At 37.7% G+C, this 11,043-nt stretch overlaps 1 pseudogene; it reads right to left on the bottom strand.

The window, feature by feature from the left end:
- LOC102486754 (nuclear autoantigenic sperm protein-like) overlaps positions 1–11,043 on the bottom strand; it is a 453,231-nt pseudogene that overhangs the window by 121,687 nt on the left and 320,501 nt on the right.

Below are 11,043 nucleotides of genomic sequence, written 5' to 3'. Positions count from 1 at the left end.
CTTGAGATAAAGATGAGATTCATTGTGGATGCCTAGACACCTGAGCCATTCAATATTTCAGTACACATTCAAAAAACACATAAATGTGCAGAGGACCCAAGTGAGTATCTTCTTCTTTGCCTTTAGTATGATGACATATTTTTTATCTATGACTTACTTGATGTCTCAGGTATTAGACTTGACCATTTTATTTTTGGCTCACTCTGTGGATGTCAGTCTGCCTCCTTCTCAATCTCTTTATCCAAGTATTTCCATAGGTTAAATCGCAATGAGGGAGAACAAGCAGATGGCATAGCAGTTACATTGCTGGACTCCCATGTAGTCGACTATGCTTCAAATCCAGGACCTAGTGGCTTAAAACTCATGCTGGGTGCATGTGTGTGTGTGCCCAAAATCTCAAGAGGAAGATGAAGGGATTGTGGCATGGCCATTCCCCTGGGGGGTGATTTCTTGCTTTCTGTCTCCCTCTGTCTCTCTGGTGAGTGCAAGTGCTGGCAGCAAAAAAACTCTCAAAAAAAAAAAATCACAATGAAGGACTACTGCTGAGACAGTGCAAATTATTCCAGGAAGTAGAATGACAGGGGGAAAGCACAGAAGTGGGAAAGTTCTTTGTAAGCCTAAATTGGAAATGGAAAATGGGACTGAAGAGAAGAGGCAAGCCAAATTGGGTGGATCTAAGAAATACCTGGTTGAAAATAAGGATATTAAAATTCTATTAAAACCAGGAAGCTATTTTTTTGACAAAAGGGGTAATACATTTGAAACTATTAGCAGTTTTCAAGCTCAGAACGACTCTAACGTGATGTGTATTTTTCTGGGAACTCCCTCATCCCCTCAAGTTCTTACTCCTTTCCTTATCTAACTTGAATTTTTTTAAAGTTTATTTATTTATTGATTTCTCCCATGAGAGAAAGAGAGATTGAAAACAGAGGAACAGGCAACTATCATCAGCTCTGAATTTTGCCAGCATTAGGTTTTGTTTCCCCTGCCCCCAGAATACTAAGAATTCCTGGAGAAAGTCACCCAAACATCCTATTTGGCACTATTTTAAAGTTACAGTTTCTTTCTCATATAGAACTCCAACCAGGCCTTTAAAATTGCGAGGCAGTTCTGTTTATTCTTTGTCAGCTTCTTTTCCCTGTTCTTTCAGATGCCATTCCAATCCTTTCCACTTTCTCTATATCTCTGATTCAAACCCAGGCTGGGCATAGTTGTTCAGGTAGCTGGATCCCACATGGCCAACCCGTGGTTCCAGTCCCTGACTTAGTGGCTTAAGAAACATGCCTGGTACATGTGTGTGTGCCCAAAGTCCCAAAAGGAGGCAGAGATGGAGGAGAAGGGATTGTGACATGACCATTCCCCATGGGCATACTTTCTTGCTCCCTCACCCCCATCTCTCTCCATCAAAGGCATGTGTACTCTGGCAAACTGGGGAAAAAAAATAACTTTTCTAACTTCTCTCCAAATTTATTTGATCTCTATTTATCTTGAAATCCTTTTCTCTGTCCTAACCTGCTATTAAGCACTACCAAGCATTTATTCAAGCCAACCGGATTTTCTAAGTTTAAGTTCTTGGCTTCCACATTCTCAGTTCCCTCATCTATAAAATTGAAATATTATTTAACCCATGACATTGTAATAAAGATCGCATAAAATATGTATAAAGCCCTATTATAGTCTCTGTTGTTGAGTCTGTGACAGAATGAGCTTTCCTATGTGAAAGACATTGGTCTAAGATCTAAAAAAGTAAATCACAGAGGGGAAGGCAGACCTTGGCCCAGCCCATACGGTGTTATCCTTAGCAGATAATATTTACAAACATTAAACATGATGCATAAAGGGTAAAAGAGATTCACAGAAATGTTTTGCAGAAAAACTGAACCTAGTTTAGGGGGATCAGGAATAAACGTCCTGAGAAAGTGGTATAACCTGGACCTTTTTAAAATATAAGATAGAATTGGAAAGTTAAGTGAGGAGGGCAGGGGTAGGATACAGAGGGCAGGAAGGAAAAAACAAATAGCCCAAGTAGACAGGCTGACTGTGTCAAGTCCTATAAGCAGTCCCGTATCTGACACTTGACAAGTGCCTGCAGTGCAGTGTAGAGGTGCAGGAGTGAGGAAACATCTGCAAGGATCCGATGACTTATAATCCATGTTGAATAATTGGAACTTTTTCCTAAAGCCAAGGACACCATTGGAAGTTTGTTTTTTTTTGGGGGGGCGGGGAGGGTTGGAGAGATTTTCGCTATAGGGCGCGTGCGCTTGCCAGACAGACAGAGACAGAGAGACAGAAAGCAAGAAATCACCCTCCAGGGGGGATGGTCACGCCGCAATCCCTTCTCCTCCATTCTCCTCCCGGGATCTTGGGCACACACACACACGCGCCCGGCGTGAGTTCTAAGCCACCGGGTCCAGGACACAAACCGTGGTCGACTATGTGGGAGTCCAGCGACATAGCCATTACACAAACTGCTGGTTCCCACCATTGGAAGTTTTTAACAAAAGAATGGCATTACCAAATTTCCATTTTTTTAATTTGAAAATAATCAAATTGTCTAAAGACACCTCATTCCAAAACTAATGTATTCATTTCTTACATTTATGGTTGTGCCCTTTATGGCCAATAAATGATAGATGATGTTTAAATAAATAGCTGAAAAATTAATATGTAAAGGAATGAATGAAGCTCAGTTGTCTTAGTTTGATCAGCTATGATAAAGTAGTATAGATTGAGTGATATAAACAACAGAAATTTACTTTTCATGGTTATAAAAGGCTCAAGCCTGAGATCAGTATATCAGCGTGGACAGGATCTGGAGATGACCCTCGTAGGGTTGCAGATGGATCCCTTATGTGTCCACACATGGCAGAAATAGAGAGAAGTAACTTTGATTGCTTTGTACAAGGACACTGATCCCATTCATTAGATCTAATAACCTAATTACCTCCCAAAGACTCCATCTCCAGATACCACCACATTGAGGATCATATTCCAAGATATGAATTTTGAGGGCACACATTCAATCTACAAAAATCAGGTAACAAGTTGGAAAAGGGAAACAGATTGTATCCACTTTTAATTTTAGTGTAAATATGAAAAGTTATTGGATACTAATGTCCTTATATTTTAATAAATTTATAAAATCAATTTATAATGTCTTACTTATACTTAATTATTGTTATAAGCAACTACAACTATTTCTCCTCTACTATTTATTTTTAGGCTTTAAAAATCCCTTTTTATCATGAAAGTCCCAATTAGGACCATTATGTTCATGACAAAATCATGGTAGGACTGACTCCTCATTATCATTACTGTCTCTATTCAAATATAGAGACTTCCTCACCATATTATCCAGAATAGCCCTTCATTATATTATCATCTAGTTATACATAGGTCTTCACAGGAATCATCACTATTTCAAATAATCTGTTTGTTTACATTATTATCTGGTTTTCTCCTTGAGAATATAAACTTCCTGAGATCATGAACCTCATCATCTTTCTCAGTGCCATATCCCCATTACAAAGCACATGACTCAATAAATATTTGTTGAATAAATTAACTAACAAATTTTTATTTAGAATTATATTACTTCATGGGTTTATTTAATCCTCAAAAATATTTTTTGCTATAGAGTTTTTTTTTTTGGAGGGGGAGTCTAGTTGACAAATAATAATTGTACATATGTATGAGTTATAGTATATAGAGTAGACACGTATAGACACATGTAAATAATGTAGAATGATCAAATCAGAGTATTCAGCACATCTAACACCTCAAACAGTTATCATTTCTTTGTGTTGGGAACATTCAAAATCTTCTAGCTAGTTTGTAATATACAATAAATTATTGTTAACTATAGTCACCTTGTTGGGCTATAGAACACTAGAACTCAATTTTCTTGTCTTTTCATACCCACTAACTAAACTCTCTCTCTCTCTCTCTCTCTCTATATATATATATATATATATACACACACACATACACACACACACACACACACACACACACACACACACACATGAAGGAAGATCCAGTTTATCCTGAAGTTAAATATACCCATTCAGTCAATCACTCATGAACAGAAGCAGTGGAAAGGGAACAATTGGTTCTCCAGGATTCTGGGGTTTTCTACCTATCAAAAAAAAAAAAATCCACTCTATTTTGCCTATTTTGATTTACTAAACTAATTATTTTCACCTCAGTCTCTGCTAAAATAGCCATTCAAGCTACAATTCTCAGTATGATGAGGTGGTGGCACAGTTCAGCAAATCTATTGACATCATTGAGAAGACAATGACTAAACTGAATGAACAGATAAAAGAAGCAGAAGGATCACCTACTGAATATGAGAAAGAAATCGAGGAGCTGAACGAGCTACTACCTGAGATTAGAGAAAAAATAGAAGATGCAAAGGAGTCCCAGCATAGTGGGAATGTAGCCGAATTGGCTCTGAAAGCTACCCTAGTGGTGTGCTCTACCTCAGGTTTTACCTCCAGTGGAGGAGGTTCTTCAGTTTTCATGATTGCCAGTAGAAAGCCGACAGATGGTGCTTCCTCATCAAATAATGTGACTAATATTTCCCAACTTTTCAGAAAAAAATAGGAGACCAGAGAAAGAAAGCCCCCAGAAAGATGATGCCAAGAAAGCCAAACAAAAGCCAGAGGTGAATGGAAGCAGTGGGGATGCTGTCCTCAGTGGAAACAAAGTTTTGGAAAACATGGAGAGGCTGAGAATCAGGCCAAAGCCTGGCAGCCGTAGAGGGGACAGTGGAGGCTGGGGTTACAGTTGAGGGTACTGCATGATAAGAGAGCCAGCAGAGCATTCCTCCAAAGGGAAAGTGTTTTTGTATATAATGTATTTTTTCACTTTAAGGAGATTCTTTTTGTATAGCTTCAATAAAGATCATAAGCAAAAAAGAAAAAAGAGAGAGAAAGAAAGAAAGAAAGAAAGAAAGAAAGAAAGAAAGAAAGAAAGAAAGAAAGAAAGAAAGAAAAGAATAATTCCATTCTTTCTCCCTAGTCTATCTCTCTTTCTATTCACATAGCCCGTAGAATCATTGCAGAGTTTCAACTGTATGCACCATTTTGGAAGATTTTTAAATCCAAATATTAATTGTGCTAGACTTTATCACAATGCAACCTGTAGCAAAAACTTTTTGTTACCCAAAGTTAGTTGACAGATAATATCAGAAAGGAAAATGAATGATGATAATGATAGTTACTACTTACTGAACACTATTCTGTAGCAGGCAAATTGCATCTACTCCGATGCTTTATCTCATTTGAGCTGAAATTTGGATACAAATGCATGTTAGACCACTAGGCATTTTTTAAAGTGTAAGCCTTGTTTAGAAACTATCCTTAAACTAAACTACGAGTGAATTTATTAAGTCTAGTTAAATGGAGAAAAGAATTTAAACATATTTTATGCTTTCTAAATGTAACTGGTAAAATATTACTTAAGCTAAAAGAAAACTGCCTAACTGATCATACTAACTTTTTAGAAGTTGGACAGTAGAATCTGTTTCCTGGCAAAGGTTTTGTCCTAATAACTGGAAGGAACCATTTTACCTAAAGCCAAGGCAAAAAATAACTCCAGCATGCCATAATTAAGAATGTCTCTGTCTAGTGAGAGCTCACACCCTATAGCAAAATCTTAAAAAATAAACAAATAAATAAATAACAGAAACAAAAAACTTGACCTATAGATAATTTTGATAATATTTAGTTACTCCAATCTCAAAGGTAAGTATAATTTGTCATATACAACTACTATTTAAAAGGGACTATTTGCTACTTAGAGTTTTAAAATTATAACTTTCTAGCCAATCTTTATAGAACGATAAGCCACATTTCTGTAAAGGTAGATTTTTTTTTTTTAAATACTTTCCTTTTTTTTTTCCTTTGAGAATTTTGTTCCATTCCAAAGAACTAGGAAATAACAATGGTTGAGTTTTAAGCTCAAGTGTCAGAAAGAAAGGGAAATAAGCATTTGAACATAAGGCTTGCATCCAGGTCTAAAATGTAACTCAATAGGTGAGCAAGCACACGTGTTCATAGAACCAGGAGAGAATAAACTAGAAAGCCAAAGAGAAACAGAAAGTAGATAGGATCAAAACAGAAAAAAAGTCTTAAAAAAATAAAGAAAAAATTCTTTAGATAATAGAGTAAAGATAACAAATTCAGCGCATTTGTAGATCCAAAATTATAGAACAGTTACTCCAACAGGACTGCTTACTTGTCCAAAGTGTTTTATTATTGTTCCTGGGTCAGGGCATTCAGGAGGTTTTTAAAGAGGTCATGTAGCCTAGAAAAAAATAATAATAATGGTAGAGATTAAAATTCCACAGAAATATTCCTCTTTTCCTATCAGCATCTTTTTATCTATCTTCAATAGGGATAAACGATAAAGGTTAAAACAAATAGACATTCCTCAACTAATATTTCTAAACTATTCCGGGATTCTTGGGTAAAGGGCATTGCAAATGAAATAAACCTATTTGCTCTCTAAGGGTTTTCAGATACTACCAAGTCTCCTGGAACACAGATAAAAGGGTTCTCCGAACATTCAAAACATACTTAGTCATTCATTCACTCCTTTATTCATTCATAGGATACTTGTGGAGAAATTATTCCTTGAGCAAGGCACAGTGCCAGGTGCTGCAGATATATGGGGGGAAAACTTCCCATGGGGATTATAATCCAGTAGAAAAACATAATGGTACAATAGCGATACCCACCAAGGACTCCTATCTCTATACTCTGTGAGGAAAATGATAGGGTAGAAATCAATGGAAGCCTGATAATAAATAAATATGTATTTTATTTATTCATAATAGAGCATGTGAATGCATATGAGAGAGAGAAAGTGCGTGAGAGAGAGAAAGTGCAATGAGCACTCTTTATAGAATACCCTTTGCTCAAACTGTAGTCCTCCTCCTCCAGTCCTCCAGCCCATCAGATCCTGCGTGTGTACCCAGCATGTTTCAAGCAGACTGGGGCTGGGATTCAAACTATGGTGGTCATGTCTGATCTGGCTTCTCTTGAGTGGTACATTACCACCACACCATGGAGTTAATCCCAAACTAATATTTTGATGTTACTGTTTCTAGGGAAAGGACATGAGAGAGAAACACAGAAAGATGCTGTTTTAGGCAAAGAGAAAAAAAGCGACATAAACTAAAAAGAAGAATTCAACACAGGGCCAGTTCCATAGTGCAGTGGTAAGTGAAGTGCTTCAAAAGCTAGATCCAACACGGCCAATCATAGTTTGAGTCCTAGCCCTGGTGGCTTGAAAACTTCACTGGGCATGTGTACCTGCATGTGAAAATCCTGATAGGTAGGAAAAATGGAAGGTACAGGATTTTGGCATGACCACAACTCAAATAGGGGATGCTTTTTCTCTCTCTTCTCTCTGTGACTCTGGAAAGTGCATGGACCATATCATAATGAAAGGAAAACAAAACAAAACAAAACAAAATTCAGTACATTTGAGGAACCAAAAGGAAATATGTTCAGTCATTTATTCAGTAAATGCTTATTAAACCCTTTGTCTATGGGAATAGAGCCATAGACAAAGCAGACAAGATATTCTAGTCCATACTGTTGCTAGTGACAGAAAATACCTGAAAATGGGTGATTAATAAAAATATAGGCTTATTCAGCTCACAGTTTGGAGTTTATGTTCTATGGGCCACAGCACAGTACAAGGCAAGAACATATGTATCTGTGTCCATGTGTCTCTGTTCTGATTTCATTTTTTTCTGTTTATGAACTCCCTAGAAGTCAGTACTAGGGATCTCACCCTGATGACTGTCATTCTAATCTCCCCACATAGGCCCCACCATTCAACATCATACACAGATTAAGTTTTCATCCTCTTAATCCCAGCCACGAATCTTGGACAAACTTTAAGATAAATCCTCTGCTCTCCCACTGTTTACATAATGACGGAGCAAAGTATATTCACTGCAGAGGAAACGTTAAAAATTACAAAGGCTTGATATATTTGAGAAAAAATGACAACCAGAGTGGCTGCAATGCATTGACTAAGGGGAAGAGTGGCCTGTAATAAAGTATCCACGTAGGTCAGCCGTAGGGGTATGCTAGCCAGAGTAATGACTTTTTTATTTTATTTACCATCAGAAAGTTTTAGACAGAAGAGTTACTGAATGTTGTTGACATTTTTCAAAGTCAATAAATTAAAAATGGGCTATAGGAAGGTCCAAAACAAATGAAAGTTCGAGGTTACCATAGTCAACCAACACAGATAACAGCGACTTTGTCTAGAATGAAAGCAGTGGAGATGGCAAAAGTTGACTGCATTTTGAATACAGAGTTTTGGAGACAGAGTTGACAGCACTTGTTAGTGAATTCGATAGGCCTGAGGAGTTAAGGGAAAAAAAGAAATCAAGTTTAAAACAGAGGTCTATGTGGCTATAAATTTGAAAAAAAAATGTTAAGGCTGGTAAGAAAGATAAGTCTGGGAAGAAAAACAAGAACCAGTTTATGAAGAAACATGTATGTCCTGTCAGAGTCTATATATTAATATTATTCACGAGGCTACATTGAAGGATTTTAGGCAACTATCTTGCTTTAGGGCGCGGCAGACAGACATAGAGAGAGAGAGAGGCAGAAAGCGAGAAATCCCCCCCCAGGGCGGATGGCCACGCCGCAATCCCTTTTCCTCTATTCTCTCGGGATCTTGGGCATGCATGCACCCCCTCCCGCCATGAGTTCTAAGCCACCGGGTCCGGGACGCGAACCACGGTTGACCACATGGGAGTCCAGCGACATAGCCATTACACTAACTGCAGGTTCCCCAAATATGCATTTTTGAAAGATCACAATGGTGGAAAATTTTTTTTCCAAAATAGCCTTAAAAACTGTAAGATACAGGGGACCAGCAGTTAGCATAATGGCTATGTTGCTGGACTCCCACGTCGACCGCGGTTCGCGTCCCAGACCCGGTGGCTTAAAACTCACTTCAGGCGCATGTGTGTTCGTGCCCAAGATCCCGAGAGGAGAATGGAGGAGAAGGGATTGCGGTGTGGCCATTCCCCCCGGGGGGTGACTCTTTCGTGTGAGCACATGTGCCCTATAGCAAAAACCTCTCAAAAAAAAAAAAAACTCTTAAAAAAAAAAAAAGAAAAAAGAAATGTAAGATACATGAGTAAAATCCTAAAAATATTATAAACCATCTATAGAGAAAAAAATGAAGATTATTAGAGGAAAAAATAAAAGACTTAATTAAATGGAGAGATATATCATATTTATGAGTTAAAAGACTTAATGTAAGATTTCTTTTCTTTCTAAGTTAATACGTAGATTCACAAAAAGTTTTTTTGTAACTTAACAACATGGTTCTAAAATTCGCATGGTGGAAAACCTCAATAATCCATAAGATCATTTTTTAAAGCTTACTTATTTATTTGATGAGTGAGAGAGGGACTCTCAACAAAGCCCCCTTTCCTCTAGCGTTCCAGCCAACCAGAATCACAGGTGAATATGGGTGTGCTCAGGTTCACCAAGGATCCAAACTCAGGGCTTCCCATACAGTTCCAGCATCATGCAGCAGTACTCTACTGCCCAAACTACCACTGTTGAAACTAGGTAAGATCATTTCAAAGAAAAGAATAGTATAGGAGGATGAGTCCTTCAATATCAAGACCTACAAAAAGAGTTGTAACAATTTAAAGTACATGATAAGAAATAAGTGAGAGGAACGGACTGATTAACCTGATAGATCAAATAGAGATCTGTACAAGGCATAAAAAGAAACAGGGCATAAAAAGAAAAAATACAGTGATGATTAAAAAAAAAAAAAAACACTTTGAGGAAAATGACTTAAAAAAAAAAAAAAAAAAAAAACACTGTGAGGAAAATGACTTACTCAATACATAGTATTAGGACAAGTACTTATATGGAAAAAAAATGCAATTAGATCTCTAGCTTATAATACATACTATAACCAATGGGGAAAAGGAAATGAATGCAAAGGAGACTATATATATTACAGTTGGTGGCAGAAAGTTGAGGATGTCTTAACCTGTTGGTTACGTTTTTTCCTATAGAGTAGGGTACCCATTGACAATGAGAGCAAATGTAAGAAAAAACCACAAATGAGAAAGGAGATAATTTTTTGAGTTGGGTAATAACAGGAAGACCTGTTTAGCAAATATAGATGAATTTTGTACAGTGTTAAAATACCCTGTGAGGCCAGCCTCAGTGGCACAGGAGGTAGCATAATGAGCTACAGTTTCTGAAAGTCATAATCTGAACCAACCATGAGTTATGATTGTGAATCTACCTGAACCACACTAGGACTCATATAAGATCCAACCTGCAGCAAGGCTGGAGAAAGGGGACAGCAGCATGACAAAACCTTGTCAGGGGTTCCTCTCTCCTCTCCATTTCATGCACATATGCACGGTCTCACTCTCTCTCATGAAAAAGAAAATGAAATAAAGTTTGAAAAAATACCTTGTAAGTTTGGAGACTGAACTTATATCATTATCCATCTCAGAGCTATTAACTTTCTAACAACATTCTGGTATAGACATAAAAGAGATACTTGGATTAAATTTCTTATCAAAGAAAGAGATGAAAAGCTGGATTGAGAGTTAATTATAATGGCAAGGGAATGTTCAAAGTGATGGAGCATGAACTACAACCTGGTCAGGAAAGAAAGTAAACATAGGAGGAATAAATATAAATCACTTCAAGGACCTAGATAATTCTTCATTTTAAAACTGAGGCAGGGACCAGCAGTTAGCGTAATGGCTATGTCACTGGACTCTTATGTAGTCAACCACGGTTCGAGTTCCGGACCCAGGGGCTTACACTTACGCCAGGTGCGTGTGCGTGTGTGCCCAAGATCCCGAGAGGAGAATGGAGGAGAAGGGATTGATTGCAGTGTGGCCATCCCCACTGGGGGTGATTTCTTGCTTTCTGTCTGTCTCTCTTCTTTCTGGTGAGCACACACGCCTTATAGCAAAAACCTCTCCAAAAAAAAAAAAAAAAAAAAAACCCGGGGGAG

The sequence above is a fragment of the Tupaia chinensis genome, unplaced genomic scaffold, assembly GCF_000334495.1.
Source record: "Tupaia chinensis unplaced genomic scaffold, TupChi_1.0 Scaffold000402_1, whole genome shotgun sequence".
In the NCBI taxonomy this organism is placed as follows: Eukaryota; Metazoa; Chordata; class Mammalia; order Scandentia; family Tupaiidae; genus Tupaia; species Tupaia belangeri.
The sequence above is the reverse complement of the archived record's forward strand: the minus strand, read 5'-3'. Positions and strand labels throughout refer to the sequence as shown.